This window comes from Microtus pennsylvanicus, chromosome 8 (genome assembly GCF_037038515.1).
Source record: "Microtus pennsylvanicus isolate mMicPen1 chromosome 8, mMicPen1.hap1, whole genome shotgun sequence".
Classification (NCBI taxonomy): Eukaryota; Metazoa; Chordata; class Mammalia; order Rodentia; family Cricetidae; genus Microtus; species Microtus pennsylvanicus.
In genome coordinates, this window is record NC_134586.1 from 71,103,997 (window position 1) to 71,123,653 (window position 19,657).

At 34.7% G+C, this 19,657-nt stretch overlaps 1 pseudogene; it reads right to left on the minus strand.

Annotated features, from left to right (window-relative positions):
- Positions 1-1,580: 1,580 nt before the first annotated feature.
- LOC142855345 (14-3-3 protein zeta/delta-like) lies at positions 1,581-17,600 on the minus strand (annotated as a pseudogene).
- Positions 17,601-19,657: the final 2,057 nt, after the last annotated feature.

The window sequence follows — 19,657 nt, forward strand, 5'->3', positions numbered from 1 at the left end:
AGAAAGGGAGAAAGGTGATCTTGGGCACCTGCCAGATAGAAATAAGGGAAAGAAATCAGAGGCAGACTGCAAGAGCTACAAGAATTCTGAAAATCCAAGAGCAATTTGGTGCTATCCATTGGCATGGTGGAACAAGAACACTGTATTTTCTCAAGTTAAAATATGTCTCAGACCCAAATTGTCTTTGCCCAATCTTCCCTAACCAAGAAAAGAAAATACACTGCAGTTTTTGAGTTGGAGGGCATAAGCAGGAGGTATATGGACTTTATTGCGAAAGGTAGGTATATTAGCAAGTTTTGTTTCAGGAAAGTTTGTGTTCAAAATTGGTAAAATTTCATAAGCAGCCAAGAAGAAATAAGGAATCCATTTCCAAGAATACAATTATTTTCATCAAAACTAATTTTTATGAAAAGCTGTAGAAAAAGTAGCTGAAAAGTCCATTCATAAACCTTTTATTTCACTTACATGTACTGTACTTGATACTGTACACATGTTCTTAAGAATTATTCTTGCTCATGAAAATTGTATAAGGCATCAAACAAAGCTAGCCGTAGTCTTCTCAAATTATTTCCTTGTTAGCTATTTTTACAAAACATGCATGTTATACAAGTGTCAGAAAAGAAAAAAATCACAAAAGCAATAAACAAAACAAAAATAGAACAAAAGTTAAAAACATAGGATTTTTTTTACTACTATGCCTAATATACATGGAGCAGGTAACACTAAGAAATTCATTTTTATTGCATCTTTACTTTTATATTTGTTCTTAGATTTTCTAAAGTCATTTAAATATATACATATATATTTGAATATACATTTTTATAATGTAGCACAATAAATAAAACTAAATAGCAGATAAATTTACAAATAATGAAATGTGAATTTTTTTTTTGCTGACCATAGTAAATTGGGTCATAATTTTGTGTAATGAGAGCCGCTGAGTCTTTAGTCAAGACTAAATGCTAAGTCATTCATAAGTCAAGACTAAATGCTAAGTCATTCATAAGTCTTTAGTCAAGACTTATGAATGCTAAGACAGGATTTCAATGTTCATTTGTGGGATGTCTATTTTGACCACAACCATGCATGTAATTCAAGCCTTGAAATACCACAATAACTACACTGTGACTGGAACCAGTTATCCTTTATATTAACCAGCAGCACAAACCAATATGCAGACTGTTTGTTTACTTAGACATGGAAGCAGCTTTAACCTTGGTCCTTCTGAAGGCACAATATTCAAAAAGTAGTGAGCCTAACACATATAACTCTTACAAAATTCCACATCTTTGTCTTGGCCACATCAAGATCAAAATGAGTAACTCCTTAAAGTTAATTGGGAACTGGGTCTATTCTTCTAATACTAAAGATAATATGGAAAGTACATATATTAAAATAGAAGTAACAAACCCACCATAAATCATAAACAAACAAAAACCTCTTTGTGAGACAGAATGGATGACAAATGGTTGGCTGTGTGAATTTTAGTATGAGGCAGACAAAGGCTGGAAGACCAATTAAATTTCTCCTCCTTCTTTGACGTTTGCTTTGCTTCCTCATGCATCCAATGTTCACAATGTCTATTGGTTTCTCAGTAACTGCATCATTTGTGTGTTTTCTTTGTTCAGTTTTCTACTTCACGTATTAAGTTCAACAGCAATGGTTTTGTCAACAGCTATTTTTGCAGGAAAACAACTTTTGCTGGGGTTTCAGAATCTCATAATATAACACAGAGGAGTTTAGGGCCAGATCCAGTCTGATAGGATGTGTTGGTTGCATTTCCTCTTTACTGATCACATTTCTTTGTATGCTGGCCTGCTGTGACTAGCCCGCAAGTCCTTTCTCATCAAGAGCAGCAACCTCGGCCAAATAAAGGAAGTAGTCGCCCTTCATTTTCAAATAGAAGGCTTTGTGAAGCATGGAGGTCCAAAAAAGACCATAAATCATTGCAGATGTGTCTCAGCTCAGTTTCAGTTTGCTCTCTGTATTTTTAAGCCATCTGTTGTTTCCCCTCTCCACTTTCTATCTTTTGCTAGATAATTGAGAAAACCCTCCCAGATAATGTATAGGCAGCTGCCATGGCGTTTTTATAAGCGCTGGTGAGAAGATTACTCTCCACATTAGATGACTTTGCTCCTTGCTGGATCAGTTTGACTATTTTTCATAAGTTCATTTTTATCTATAACTGGATATTCAGCGTCCAGGGTTGGTGAATGTAGCACAAATAATAAAAACCTAGAGACAGATATTGGGGTTTTACCTGAAGATTGGAAAAGCAAAGCAGTCATCCACTGACTCTTACCTTTATCTCAGACTGAAAATAGGTGAGATCACGTCTCCATGAATCCTGAAGACTCCACACCACACACCCAACACCACACACTCCACTGATTTCCTGTTTCTTCTCCCATATATTCCTCTCTGTGCTCAGCTATATCACTGCTGTCTCCACCTCCCTAGTGCTGGGATGAAAGACATGTGATCCCATGTCTTTGCATGAGCTTTGTTTTTCTTTTAGACAGATTCCATCTTGTTTAGTCCAGGGTGGCCTTGAACTAACAGAGATCCATCTGCCTCTGTCTCCTGAGTCCTGGGATTAAAGGTGTTTACCCCGCTCTCTGGCCTGTATGACTGACTAGTATGGCTGCTTTGCCCTCTGATCTTCGGGTAAGCTTTATTTATTAAATCACAAATAATATACCACTGTAGGTGGAAGTGCATTCACCTGGCTTGGAGATCTCTGGAGAGTTGTCTTCAATGTTGTCCTTTGAATATGACATGGCTGTGGAACACATTAACACAACACCTGGTTACCTGCACAAGACCTGCACAATTAATTAATTGTAGAATTAATCAAGTCAAAGCTCATAGGATAAAGGCAGAATATCACTTTTCTTTGATTGGTGGTAATCTAACAGTGATTAGATTACCTATACTCCTGTGGATGAGACCACACCCATGTACCTAAGGGTATTAATTAGACTAAGTGGATTATAATAAACATGTAATTAAATAAACAAGCAAACAAATAAATGGAGGATGCGAAGGTATAAGATGTGTTGTATTTGATCCTGAAGGAGGTGCACGGAGTAGGGGTTGGGTATGGAAAACATATTATTTCATATATGTGTGGAATTTTCAAAGAACAAAAATTATTAAAAATATGATAATCAAAAAGGTGCCCAACATCTTTTTATATAAATCAATGAAGTACAACACTGATTCAAATGGCATTCCTTTGAAAGACTGTCACTAACAAACATTACACATTTTACCTTCAAGATGATTTCTATATTATTCTCTGGGAAATGACCCCAAATTACAGAGTTGCTGAAGAACAAAACAAGGGTTTCATGATCCTTGTTTGATCGTTTCACTATTTACAATCACTTCTTTATCTTCTGATTATTTGAAGGCTATAGTTTATGTTTTATTCTCAGGAGTAAGGGCTATGCTTTTAGTATCTGTTTGTAAGTTTGGATAACTAAGGCAATGAGGTACCTACACTCTATCCAGCCCTCTAGTTGAATCTTAATTAATCAACCTGATTATCCCATATTTTGCACTCCTCAGTGTTTTTTTTTTTCTTCATGACTAATAGGCTTTTTGGTCTCTTCTCATTCAGTGAATTTGCTTTTGAATTTTAATTTTATATAAATATTTTTATTTTTTCTGGGAAACTTTGCATTAATATCCTCATTGTATTAGGCCCTCATAAGTTCTGACAGCACACAATAATTCTGTTTAAATAGGTATTGACACAACTAAAGAATAAATATTTTATTATTGGCCTCTCCTTTCCCATTGCAGTTATTCAAGACTGGAACTTTGTCTACATTCAAAATTCTTTGTTCATTAATGTTAAACATATATTCATTTGATTACCTTTACTTTGTGTGTATGTGAGAGAGAAAGAGAGACAGAGACAGAGAATATGTGTGTCTGTGTATGTGTTTCTGGGTGATTTACAGCAAAACTTGGACTTATGAGCAATGAAATAAATAGGTTGGGAGTGAAATGAATAGTCCAGATATGGTTCTGGTGCATCATAAAGAGATGGCATATCTGTTTTAGGCTTTTTCTCTTTAGTTTGTCAGTTATTGCTTGAGTAAAGTGAGAAAGTATATTTTATTTTTTGTCATCCATAAGAGAATGAATGTGAGAAAGAGCATTTGTTTTGGAAGAAGAACATGGGTAAATAAAATTCACATTAAATATTTATTAATTTCTGGGTGCGTATGTGTGGGTAGGTAGTTTCAATTAAAATAACAGATAGAGTTTTAGCATTATCATTTAGTATTTGATCAGATTTGGGGGGTGTTTGCTGAATTAGTTTTGTACAAAATATTGAAAGTGTATGTGTCTATGTTCATGTATAGGTATGTGCTTTGATATGCACATGTGTATATGTGTATAAGATAGAAAAAGTGTGTGAGCATGTGTATGTGGGTCTGTGTATATTTTTATGTCTGCTGAAGGTCACAGAATAATTGTTGAATCATTAGCAACAAAATTCTATTCACAGAAGGGGATTTGTTTTCTCATTGCTATTTCAAATACAAGAATATCTTGGATATGTGTCATCAACTTTATAAATGTGAATGACTTTTTTCTAAGCATTGCATTTCATATTATTTCCATGTTATTCATGATAAATATTACATCGGAGACTAGAGAAATGGCTTAGACATTAAGAGTGTTTGTGGCTTAGGAGACCAGAATTTATTTTTCAGCACCTACCTAGGCTTGCTCATAACCAACTCTAATTCTATCTTCGTGTGTTCCAGTGTACTTTTAGGCAACATAGACACTATACATTCATATTGCATGCATGACACAAACATACATACACAGACAGACATGCAAATAAAAAAATAAAAATAAATTCTTTAAGAAATTAAACTGGATTTTAGATTGTAGTAGACAAATAATTATCACTGGGATTCCTCAGAAACTATTTATTATAGAAGCAGGAATCACTTACTAGCTATGCTCTTTGGATCTTCAGGAGAGTTCAGCAAATTGGGATTCTCAATTGCTTGTAGCTAAAAGATGAAAAAAACTCAATCTTTTAAGAAATTTAAAATTTGTTTAAGGTTGCTTCGATCCCAAAAAGATGAACTTGGTAGTCCTATTTTAGACTGTTTTCCCTAAAGCATTATATAAATAGAAGTCAATGATCACTTGGCAAACACTTTACCCTGCTAGGATTATTGCTACAGAGATCAGGAATAAAATATTGGTCCTTCAAAGAGCATATCAGTTAACATAAAGACATACATACACACACACACACACACACACACACACACGACAGTAACAAGATTGCAAAAAAGAGTTGCTATGAAATGCATGACATACTCTGGGTAGATGGTACCAAAATGATCTCTATGTCACATTTCTCATGGAATTTAATTTTTAAACCTCCAGTAAAATATTCAATTATTGCAACCCTTTAAGGCAAAGGAAGAAGAAAAAAGAAACATGAAAAAATATGATAAAACAATAAGCTATATAGAAGAAGAAAGATGTTTTCTCCAAAATGGAACACATAAAAGGACACAAAACCAGACCCAACAGATGTAAAATTTAAAAAAGTGAAATAACAAACAAAAGTACCCTGCATCCATTCTGACTGTTGTGAATTAAGGCTGACTACCAATAACTGAAACAGGAAATTTACAACCTTGTGGAATCTGAAAAACTTACTACTGAATAAAAAATGTGTCAAGAAAGGAATTTTAAAAAGTTCATAATGAAAAGAAAACGAAAACACAGCAAACTAAAATTTATTACCCACTAAAGACAGTTTTAACAGGCAAGATCATAGTACTAACTACCTAGAATATTGTAAAAATGTCATATTAGTGACCTAAGAGCACACATGAAAACTTTAGAACAAAAAGAAGAAATTGCACCTGAAAGGAGTCGATGACAACAAATAATCTAACCCAGGGTTGAAATCAATAGAATAATAAAAAAATACAATAAGAGTTAGTTTTTATTTAAGAAAATAAATAAGACAAATATTTATCCAAATTAAGAAAAGTCATAGAGAGAATCTTTAAATTAACAAAATCAGAGATAAAAAAGTGGAACATAAAACAGATACCTAAGAAATCTAGAGACTCATGAAAACATATTTTACAAACCCATACTCCACCAAATTATACAGAAAATGGTAATCATATCAATATATGCCACCTAAGAAAGTTAAATTAAGATAACATAAGAAATTTAAACAGACCTATAACTATTCATAAAATATAACCAATAATTAAAACTAAAAAATAGTTCAGAGTCAAAGGTCAAATGATTTTAGAGTAATATCTTACCAGTCTTTCAAAGAAGAATTAACACCTATACTTCTTAAATAATTCCACAAAATAAAAACAAAAAAAAAAACATTGACCAAGTTTTTTATAAGCCAACAGTTACCCTGATTCTTAGACCACATAAAGTCTAATGATAGCAACAAAATTACAAACTTCTACACTTATGAACATAGATGAAAAAATTCTCAATAAAATTCTTGAAAATTGAATCCAAGAGCACATATGAAATATTTATCTACCATGACATTAAGATTCATCCCAGAGACACAGGGATGAATACATGAATCTACAAATATAATCCACCATAACAAGAGACTGAATGGCAAAAACCACATGATCATCTCAATAAATGCAGAAAAAGCCTTCTACAAAATTGAACACCACTTCATGACGCAAGTTCTAAAGAGCTTAAAGATACAAAGGACATAATTCATCACAATAAAATCAATTTACAGCAAGCCAATGACCAATATCAACTCAAGTGGAGAGGAGTTCAAATCATTTCCACTTTAAACAGTAATATGACAAGGTTGCCCACTCTGTTCATACTTATTCTATAAAATACTCAAATTCTCTGGTATAACAATATGACAACTGAAAAATCAAGGAGATACAAATAGAAAAGTAAGACATCAAATTATCCATTTGCAGATACTAAGATCATCTATGTATATTATGCTAAAAAATCCACCAAGAAACTCCTATACCTTATAAACACTTTAAACAAAGTAACAGAGCACCTAAATAAAAAAAGACAAAAATCATCAGTCTTCCTTTAAACAAATGGCTAGAGAAAGAAATCAGAGAAACACTACCTTTCACAATATCCTATAAATGTAGAAACTATCTTGGGTAACTCTAACCAAGAAAGTGAAAGACTTGTGTTATTAAAACTTTAAGACCCTGAAAAATGAATTGAAAAAAAGATATGATGAGATGGAAATTCTCTAATGTTCATGGCTCAATAGGATTATTATAGTAACAATGATGATCCTGCAAAAACAATTTATGTATTTAATATTCAATGTAATCCCCTTCATAATTCCAACACAATTATTCCCATATGCTGAACAGAAAATGTTTTACTTCATACAGAAATATAAACAATCCAGGACAGCTAAAACATCTTGACTAATAAAACAACTGCTACAAAGATATAATAATAAAAACGTCACTATATTGACACAAATGATCAATGGAATATGCTTGAAGACCCAGAAATAGGTTCACACACCTGTAGACACCTTATTTGTAATAAAACCAGAAATACACACTAGAAAAATCAAGACATTATGTTGAACAAATATTCCTGGTTCATCTGGATGACACCATGTAGAAGAATAAAAATAGATCCATATATATCAGCCTGCATAAAATTCAACTCCAAATGGATATACCTCAACATAAGGCCAGACTCATGAAATCTGATAGAAAAGAAAGTACAGTAATCTTGAGTTTATTGGCATGGTAAAAGTCATCCTCATTTGGAGTAAGTGGCAGCCAAAAATTGGGAAAATGTTAGACCAGCTACACATTGAATAGCGGGCTAATATCTAATATATATGTACAGAACTATATATAGATATATAGATATCAAGAAAATAAAACACCAAATTTAAAAGTCAAGTACAGATCTAAAGACAGCTCTTGAAAGAGGAAACATAAATGACCTAAAAGCATTTAAACATTTAACAAATGGTCAGCATTCTTAGTCATTAGGAAAACTCAAATGAAAACTATTATGAAATTTTATCTTGTAGCAGTCAGAATGGCCAAGATAAAAACAAATGTCTCATGTTAGTAAGACATGGAATAAAAGGAATATTCATGAATTGCTGCTGGAAATTCAAGCGTTTATAGCCCCTATGGAAATCAGTGTAGACGTTCCTCAGAGAGTTTTGAATTGATCTTACTCAGCATCCAGCTATACCACTCTTATCCATATAACCCAAAGGCTGCTTAATTACACAATAGAGACAGTTGCTCAACAATGTTCATTGCTACTTTACTCATAATAACCAGGTATTAGAAACAACCTACATATCCTTAGATAGATGAATAGGAGAAAAATCCGTAATACATGTAAACAATGGAATATTACTCAACCATTAAAGAATGAAATCATAAAAACACAGATAAATGGATGGATGTCAAAAATATTCATCTTGAGTAAGGTAACCAATATCCAGCAAATCTAATTTGATATGTATTTACTTATATGTGAATATTAACTCCTAAATCATTGATGAGAAAGTTACAATCTCAATAGCCACAGATATAGAGTATAGAGTACCTGACTAATGGGGCAGCGTTAAAACTCCTTAGGAAGGGGAATTAAAATAGATAGTTATGAGTGGATGGTGGAGGGAACTGGAAGGCACAGATCAAATGTGAAGGTGGCAGTAGAAAAAAATATAAGGAGAGACAGAAAAATTCAAGACAATTTGAGAGGTTATATGTAAATCTAAGAATGTAGAAGCTACATAAATATAAACATATGAAATTGGTCTAATTGAACTTACTAAATAATGGGGAAAGAGAGACCCAACTAGACATCTTATATCCACAAATGAAGCTTACAATACCAGTAATAGGTTATATCTAATTGAGATTTTGGCCAAAGGGGACCCATGGTAACCCCTAACAACCATGCTATTGTAAAAACTATTGGTTGTTATCCACAAACTGATGGCAAGAACCTATTGGTAATGACAGCACATACACAATGCACTGAACATGCAGAAGTAAAACTGATGCCTACCTAGAGCCTTCAGCCCTGGAGACTGATGTTCAAAATACTGAAAAGTCATCTGCACACTACGAAAAAAGGAAGACAAAGAACAACCTACTTACAAAACATTCAGTCTACAATGATGACTTGCCTGAATGATGTACAACTGTGACACAAAGCTTATGAGAATAAGCAACAAAAATCTGAATGATTTGAGGCCACTCTATGAGATGGAATCCATAGACAACAGGCATGAATGGCCATGCCATGAAACTAGATAGGCGAAAGACCTGAGGGAAAACCAAATAATTCTGTTCTCCTAAAGATATGTAGCCATAATGTGACTACTATGAACATTCTGTTGTACTCTCGGATCAGTAAATTGCTCAGACATCTTCAGAGGAGACCCATCTTGTTGGCAAGAAGAATTACAGAGGCCTATAGACAAACAATGTACAGACAGTGGGAGACCTTGGAACTTTCTCTCTTAAATGAGATGTTTCTGTCAAATCCCTCCCATCAGGGCAAATGGACCACTGTGGGAGAGATTACAGAAAAATTGTAAAAGCCAAAGGGGATTGAAGACACCAAGAAAACAGTGCATTTTAGACACAGGAACTCATAGAGACCGTGGCAGCATGCATAGAGCCTGTACCAGCTGGTGTCCTAGAGCTGAGAGAAAGTGAATGAAAACCCCCATCCCTGACCCAGAAGCTACCTCAAACTGATAACCTCTTCCAAATATAAATTTATTTTTCTACAGTGTAGTCTCATTGGTAAAAAAACAAAACACTCAAGGGTACATGCTCAGCAGTAGATTAGTAGACTACCAAATCAAGATTAACTCAATGTCATATTCAGAACTTCATTGTCTCATAATTTTGCTTCAGGACATTTTATTATTTACCTTAAATGTCATTGACTGTACTATAGTTTCTGCTTTTGTGTTTGCAGTGTCTCCTGTGTGTGTAACCTTGTGTCTTTAAGTTTCCATGTTTCTCATGATTTTGATTGGCTCTTTTTATTCTTTGTTTCTTTGTATTGTCCTATTCCTCTTTGTTTGCTTTATCACATTTTATTTTGCTTAATCGTTATTCCTTAGATGTCTACTTATTTTTTAATGAGAGTCAGAAAAGGGGTCGATCAAGATGGGGAGGGTAACTGAAAGAAGTTGGGATATGGAAATCTATAATAAGACTATTGTAAGAAATATATATTTTAAAGAAAATATGTGAAGATATAATTCCTATAACTAAAATAAAATTTGACAGTGTTACCAAAGCTATACAGAGAAATTCTGTCTTGAAAAACCAAAATTAAAAATGACAACATGAGATATGTTGAGGAATGAAGCTAGAATATGAGGTAACCCGGGGGGAAAAAAGCTATTTTTTTCCATGTCTCAAAAAGGCAATATGGGACTTCATCAAAAGGACAATGGAAAACATAATATATTTCAATATTTTAACATCTACTTGCTTAAATTATATTCAGAAGGATTTATTTCTCTGCCATCACTGCAAGTAAATCGTAGAATGTTGGTATAAATTTTATAACAAATTATTGATGATTTTACTGACCAAAGGCCAAGAGCATGTGAAAATCTGAAGTCATCTTTAATAGCTAATGAGAAATTCACCATCAACTGAATTAGACAACAGTATGTGAGAGCTGTTCTTAGAATGATAATGCCATGTTATTAATGAGCATCTGTTCAGTAACATATTCAAAAGAATATGCATGCATTAGAATGTCTATGAGCAAATCTTCCCTTCCAGCCAATTTCCATTGCTTTTTGTTAGTAGCTGATAACCCAAAACTCTTTAAACCCATGATACTACAACTAACACAGTTTCCATATATTCAAAGAGTGTAATAGTGGACAAAGTTTGGTGCACTCACTAAACAGAAACAAAGCCAAATAACAACACCTAGAATCACGTCAGTCACCGTAACTCTACATGCCTTTACACTACTGCAAAAACACAGCCATAAACAACCAAACCAACAGACAATATGCCGTCCCCAGCACCTTCAGTAGGCCCAGAGAAATGAAATGTAATTGAAGGATAAGTCAAGGCCTTCAAAATATTCATATGACTATGAATATGTTCAACATCCAGGACCTTCATAAGGATATGAAGAAAATCTCTCAATGAGGATCATAAAAACACGAAGAAATATTTGAAAAAAATAATGATAGTGCTTCAAGACATGAAAGTAGAAACATATCAGCAAACTAAAATAATATTGAAAATGAAAAAAATCAAGAAATAAAAATAAACCCCAGTGATCAATGCCTCACTCAGGTATTACCAGAGAAGAGTTTACTTGCGGTAGATGGAAACTAACATAGGTATTAAGAACTGGAGAAAGTATGGGAAGAAATTGTGCAACACTCACTCCTAAATAGGACATCTTAATAAAACTCTTTTTCTCGGGGTTTAGGGAATTATTGAAATATTGAAAGAATCAGAAGAGATAGATGACTTGAAGGAAACCCTGCCTTCCAGACACAATAGGGATGATATATGTATGAACTCAGAGATGTAGCAGCAAACACAAGGCCAGGATAAATTTAAGCCACTCATGGTCATAGCACTGAGACAAGGAATTAGCCACAGAATTCTACCCCTAATCAAGAACCTATCCGAAAATGTTTTGTGTGTTTCCTGCACAATGTAAAGAAGGATTCAGATAGTTCTCTTTATAAGTTATATTATCTTGCTTTTGGAATATGTGTTGTTAATCCTTTCAAATAATATGACAATCTCTTTTCTGGGTTTTACTTTCTGCCCATAATTTGTAAATTTCATCATTGTTAAATGATACTATAATTTCTGTGGGGTTTATTCTTGCTAATTAATGAAGTCTCAATTTTCCTTTTAGAATTAACTCAGAAACTTTTTCCACTTTTTAATCTTTTTACTCAATGTATGTGTTAAAAAGATCACTTCTAAAATAATATCTTCCCTCTGCAATAAAATTTCTGTAGGGGAATATTTGGAGGGTAATATGATCAGAATGCAGTTAAGATTTGAATCCACATAAACGACATGTGACTTCTGTAATTTCCCTTATATCATATCCAATTCTCTATCACTTTCAAATGATAATTACATTGTAGAGAGAAGTTTCTGTCCCACCTGGTCTCACAGCCATTCAGTCCCACGTAAACACATAGAAGCTTATAATATTTATAAACTGTTTGACCTATTAACTCAGGCTTTTTATTGACAATCTTGTAAAACTTAAATTAATTCATAATTCATAATTCTTTTCAATGTGACTTTTCTATGTGACTTGGTACCATTCCTCAATAAGATATTCTCATTGTCTTCTTCTGTTACTAGATGGTGATTGCCTCTCTGCCTTTTCTTTTTCCATAATTCTCCTAATCTGGTTGCCCTGACTGTACTACCTTCCTGGCTACTGGCCAATTGGCATTTTACTAAACTAATATGAATGACAAATATTTACAAATTACAAGAACATTATCCCAAAGCATGTTCTCCTTTTGACGTTTTCAAAACAAAAACCCTGAACTTAATATTCTTTGTTTAATTTTTTCCTGACCATTGTCCATAATAAATTATAACCGATATGCTAAACAAAGGCAAACATCCATAATATTTGGGGGGGGGATGTGAGTATAGCTTTCTAGGCTACTTCCTGTTAATTGGGTGTGCTAGTGATCTTATTAGGACCCAGAGAAAACTTAGAATTATGGTCAAATATTCTGTGAGTCTTGTTCGTCTTATCCAGAAGTCTTGAAGCTGTTCTAAATGCAGTCAGAAGAAACTACAACAGAGCTAGTCTAAAACATTGGGTTACATGGGTCATCCTTTACCACTGGAGATTGTTCAGGGAATTAAATTTTGAAGTCAATGCATTTTCAAATATACAGGTTGGATTAATCCAGTAGCACTAACAACTGTTGTACCTTCCTCAGCAATCAAACCACTCAAAAACACCACAATAACAAACAGTAACCAGACTTTCTGTGTTTTCTATCTTTAAGTGGCTTTTTAAAAACACTATTTATTTTATTTTCATTTTTTAATCTTTGTTTTTTTTTTTTTAAGACAGGTTTCTCTGTGTATCTTTGCCATCCTGGAACTCACTCTTTAGACCAGGCTGGGTTCAAACTCACAAAGGTCTGCCTGACTCTGACTCCCAAATGCTGAGATTAAAGGCATGTTCCACAACACCCAATTACTCTATTTCTTTTTTAAAGACTTTATTTTTTACCTTTTCTCTCCCAAGCCTACATATATTTATAAACATACTAAAAACCATTTAGAGGTTTTTCTTTCATCTGAATATGTGTTTGCTGTATATCTCTATCCTTTTTTGAGCACATGAGTCTGAAATCTGCTAGGCAATTTGGCTAGAATTAAATATGTGGCTTTTGCTGCTGACTCCACTCCATTACTTAGATTTTTGAGAGTCTAGCATCATGCTGAGGGTACTGGCAGGAGCCACATTTATTGTCACAACTTTGTGAAATTTCTATATCCATGCCACCACCAAGAAGCCTGGTGCCAGATGCTTATAAAAAGCATTTAAGTATTTGATGGTAGAACCTCCTAAAAGGGGTGAGAGGTTTTGGGGGCTAGTGCAATATCAGGAAGCTTCTCTTAAAGGCACCATCTCTCTGCTTGCTGCCAGCAAACAGAGCCTACCAGAGAAAAGATGGTTACCAATAAGTGGTGCTTATGTTCTTCACTGTCTAGAATCCTTTTTCTTTAAAGCTCTCTCAGGCTTTATGTGGAAATTCTTACCAAAGATTTGGAAACAATTTGTTAACAGATTTTCTGACCCAACAAGTCAAAAGCCATTCAGTTCCAAATAAATAGTCAGAAGCTTATATTAATTATAAACTCTTTGATCTTTTAACTTAGGGCTTATTATTAACTAGCTCTTAGAACTTAAATTAACCCACAATTCTTATCTATGTTTAGTCACAGGGTTTGGCATCTTTGCTGAATAAGGAATTCTCATCTTTACTTCTCTGATTCTAGATGACAAATCTCTGTGTTTTCCTCTTCCCAGAATTCTCTTAATCTGGCTGCCCCACCTATACTTCCTGCCTAGCTACTGGCCAATACGCATTTTACTAAACCACTATGAGTGAAAAATCTTTAAAGTATAAAAGAGCATTATCCTACAGAATTTCTTGGGACTATTTAATTCTTTGTCACCATCTAAAGTTTTGTTTAAATTCATCAGCTCATTGGGTTTTATTCCAAAAGTGGGCCATAGATTGACATGTCTTCTAGAAAACTTTGGACTCCCAATTTGTACCTATTAGGATCTAATTATTTATAAACCTACTTTATAGCTTAAATAATCAATAGAATATCATTTTGTATTTTTTCAGGAGCAATTTGTAATCCCCAACCCAGCATTTTTTTTTTTTACTTCTTCAAACAGTCTTCTTAAAGTATCTATGTTTGAATCAGCTAATTGGATATTGTCCACGTTATGTTAAACTATAGATTTAGGAAGTTGCTTACATATCATTCCTTATAAGTGCTGAACAAAACATTGGCACAGGGTGTGATTAACATTTCCTGTGGGAGAATCTTCTATTGATATCTCTTAGCAGGCTGAGAATTATTATAAGTGGGCACTGTGAATGCAAATATTTTCATCTTTTTCTTGTAAAGGTATAGTGAAGAAATACTCCTTTAACTCAATAACTATAAAAGGTCATCCTTTAGGTAATAGAGAATGCAAAGGAATGCCAGACTGTAGAGAGCCCATTGGTTGAATCACCTTTTTTAACAGTTTTTATATTGGTTACAATTCTCCATTTTTTTTCAGATTTCTTTTTAGTGACAAATGTAGGAGAATTCTAATGGCTGCTTAATTCTTCAATAAGCTGAGCATTTAGTTTCTCCTTAGCAGCTGTTCTAAAACCTAAAGTTTCTCTGTTGTTAAAGGCCATTATGTAACCCTTACAGGTTTGTCTGTCAAACATTTTAAAGGAAGGATTCTTGGTGCCTTTGGAAGACCAGCAGTTGTTTTTCCCTCTTCTTTACAATCTGACTAAATCACTGACTGTTTTTTATAATACTTTCTAATATTTTTCCTAGAAACATATACTAATTTATCATTCATCTCTAAGATTGTTGGGATGTTAATCTAAGAATTCTATTGCTGTAATAAATCACATCCTCACAAATTCATTACGAAGTTAGCCACATATTGCTTCAATTTTCTACTTGTCCTGGCCCTAGGCATTCAACCATGTCATGTTCTGGTCCACCTATTCCTAAAGGCTGAAAATTTACCTCCTTTACAGATAAATTCGGATGCCAAAATTCTGCTGAAATTATTGTTACATCTGCACCTGTGTCTACCAGATCTTCAATGAGAATGTCATTTATTTGTATTTTAATTTTGGTGTTTGCTATTTTGTAGAAATTTGCCAAAATACTTGCTTTGCGGCTTCTCCTGAATTTTTTGTGCTCTCTTTAATAGCTGTTAACAGAACAGTATGGTTTCTTACCATAGTCATTAGGTTCTCTAATTGCTCTAGTAAGGAGTTTCCTCTAAGATAAAAGAAAATGACTTAAGAGGATTTGGCACAGGGGCCTGTGAGAGCTGCCTCAAGGAGTTTTATGAAGGCAAAGAGTTACACTGAATATCTCTTTTTGATCTACATTCATTAATCCCATGCCTGCCTTTGCCACAATTTCTGCATAATCCAGAACTGAGGGGAATTTTGTTTAGATTATGCTTAGAAAAAATCATTGTTTCTAGAAACATTCTGCTTACAATCCCCTTTAAGGTGACTTTGTTTGCCACAATTATAACACTCGATCTTTTAGTTTTTCCTCAAACCTCTGGAAATCAACTCTCCTATCCAAGCATCATCATGGTCAGGAGATTCAATATTGATTGTATCTTAGATTATGAAGATATGTGGTTTATTGCTGCTTTGTACAACAGTAAAAGATGTACTCAATTTCAATGCAGCTACCTACTTTGCCAGCAGCCTGAGAATGGGATCAGGGTATATCCAGGAAAACCTAACCTATAGGGTAGTGATGCCAGCTGCATGTAGCTCCGATCTGTGTCATTGGCTGTAAAATCACAGGCAAACATCTTTTATGTGAATTTGTACCCCTAAAGTTGGGCACCAGATGTAGCATGTATAATAAAAGCCCAGAGACAAATATTGGCGTTCAAGCTGAAAGAGAAGAGAAGCAAAGCAGTCAACCACTAGAGAGCTCTTTCCACTATGAAATTTTCAGACTGAAAAGAAAATGAGTTCCTGTCTCATCCCACCACATATTCCTCTCAAGTGCTGGTATTAAACGCTTGTATCACCACCGCCTGGCTTCTATGGCCATGTATGGTGGCTGCTGGGATTAAAGGTGTGTACCAGCATTTCCTGAACTGGCTGTATGGCTCACTAGTGTGGCTAGCTTTGCCCTCTGATCTTCAGGCAATTTTTATTTGTTACATCATAACCAAAATATCACTGTATTAATCAGTTTCAGAGTAGGCTACATACCCAGCCATAAATGGCCATCACAAAATGCAGTCAGTGTTGTTCTCGGTCCCATATTGCTTTGGTTGGGCATTTTATGTTCTTTTGATTGTATGATATTGTTCTTGAAATTGTGGTTTTGCCAGGGGCATTTTGTTTCTGTGGTGGAGGATATGAGTATTTTCTGATTTTTTTGTTTGTTTTATTTGCTTTCTTGCTCATTTTGTAAAGAGAGAGATAGAAAGGGCTGGTAATTGGAGCTACTAAGAGTTTGTGTGAGAGCATGGTAAAAAAAAAAGGTCTGTGAATAATAGGATAGGTTGCAAAGACAGATGGATGGAAAGGAGTGCTCCTGAGTAAAAATGAGGATGTGCTTGACCCCAGAAAGGACTTAAAAGTTTGGGTGTGAGCCAGCAGGGACCTATAATCCCAACACTGTGAAGGCAGACAGGAGTGTTGCTCAGACTTTCTGGTCTTTAGCTTCACTTCTGCTTCAGTGAGAGAACTTCCATTACAAAAATAAGGTGAAGGGTGCTAGAACAGTCATATGGAAGGCACGCCCCTGTTTTCTGCATCTGTGCTTACACGGTCACCTGCACTGAACATATAAGAAAGGCAAACATAGAGAATAAAATTCAAAATATTGATATCTCTAGTGTTAATCTATTGAACATTTGTGATAATTCTTATTGGATCAAATGATCTAGTTTATTGTTTTGAATTTGAGAGTAATTTAGGTATCAATGATTTATACCACTCATTCAAACATTCATGCAGTATCTATCTATTATCCTTCCTATTGATAAAGATTTAATTTATAATTTTCTCTGTTTAGTATCATTTTTCTAAAAGTACCTTTATAGGGATGCACAGACAATCAAATCCATAGTCAATACTTAGAAAATCCTCATTCTCTTCCAGGAAAATGAAGGGTCATTAGACTTTTTTTTTTCTCTTACCATCTCTGCATCTCATCAATATTGTTACCTTCATCATGTGCAGGGAGAAATTCCATTGCTTTGCCAACCATGTTTTATTTTCTGTTGTCCACAGAGCTCTGTTAATCCAAAAATCCTTCTTTATTCTATTAAGCACAATACAACACTGAAGGAGCACCGTCCTTTCCCTCCTGGAGCTGTAAACACAAGCAACTTGTGATGACATTATTTTCAGTAGTCAATATTTCTCAGATATTAATGTATTTTGAGTCAAAATTTGTTACCCATTAATGCAAACACATACTCTGAAGGCCAAACATTTTCAGTCAGAGACCATATCTTTAGATTAAGTTAACATTGCCACAACTTCTTAAAGACTCATTACCTCTGTCTGACTAGTTTCAGTTATTTGAATTTTATTTGATTTGCCCAAACACTAAAGTGGGTATGCACCCTTTTGTATAAATAGCATGATTCAGCACAAAAGCAGAACAAGCTCACTCAGTGATTTTTGCGAATCATTTTAAGTGTATTCATAATGTTTTCCCACTAATCAGGAGAAGGATTATTTTACCTAAGTCGTGGAATATATGTTGAGAACTTAAAATGAGCTTCTTAGCTGGGAAATAATAAAACCCAATGTTCCAATATGTAAAGCACCCAATTTCATGATGCCTTAGTCTCCAAAACATTTGCTTTTAAATTAGAACTATAAAATATAATTTAACCACAGCATATGCTACTTAGCCCCTTTGTACTCTGATGAGACTGTATAAAGCATACTGTGACCTAACTGTTCACAAACAGAGCAAGGTGTGGTGGAGTTATATGATGACATTAAAGATTTCATAATAAGAACCTAATTGTCATTTAAGGATTTGTGAAAGAGTGATATTTTTCATGTCTCTTTGAATATAAAATTGAAGATAATAATATGTTCAAATTTTCCACGGGAACAATGCTGCAAAATTCTAACAACTATTTTACTAATGACAGAAGAAATAACTTTCAAGAATAGTTTATGAACTACTAAAGCATGCATTGCAAGCATAACAATTATCTTTCAGCCAGTCATTCTCAGCTGAGGTGTTTTTAGAAGTAAATGGAAAATAACATTCTCTTATATGTTAAATTACTCAGTTCATATAGCAACCAATTTTGTTCTGTCTTAAATATTTAATTTGCCATATGATTTTGTAGTAACCACCAATGTGTCAGCATTATACTGTGTAAAATAAAATATATATATTTTTTAATTTATTTTTTTATTGAGAAAAGGAAGAAAAAAAACAAGTTTCCACCTCCTCCCAGCCTCCTATTTCTCTCCCCCTCCTCCCACCCTTCTCCCCCTCCTCCCACTCCTCTCCCCCTCCCTCTCCAGTCCAAAGAGCAGTCAGGGTTCCCTGCCCTGTGATAAGTCCTAGGTCCTCCCACCTCTGTCCATATCTAGGAAGGTGAACATCCAAACTGGCTAGGCTCCCACAACGCCAGCACATTGCATAGGATCAAAACCCCGTGCCATTGTCCTTGGCTTCTCATCAGCCCTCATTGTTCGCCATGTTCAGAGAGTCCAGTTTTAACCCATGCTTTTTTAGTCACAGTCCAGCTGGCCTTGGTGAGCTCCCAGTAGATCAGCTCCACTGTCTTAGTGGGTGGGTGCACCCCTCGTGGTCCCGACTTCTTTGCTCATGTTCTCCCTCCTTCTGCTCCTCATTGGGACCTTGGGAGCTCAGTCCAGTGCTCCAGTGTGGGTCTCTGTCTCTAACTCCATCCATCACCAGATGAAGGTTCTATGATGATATGCAAGATATTCGTCAGTATTGCTATAGGCTAGGGTCATTTCAGGTTCCCTATCCTCAGCTGCCCAAGGAACTAACTGGGGACCTCGGCTTGGGCTCCTGGCAGCCACTCTAGGTTCGATGCCCTATCATATGACAAGAGCATTTGTTCAACCATGTTCATAGCAGTATTATTTGTAATAGCCAGAACCTGGAAACAACCTAGATGCCCCTCAATGGAAGAATGGATGAAGAAAGTGTGGAATATCTACACATTAGAGCACTACGCTGAGGTAAAAAACAATGACTTCTCGAATTTTGCATACAAATGGATGGAAATAGAAAACACTATCCTGAGTGAGGTATCCCAG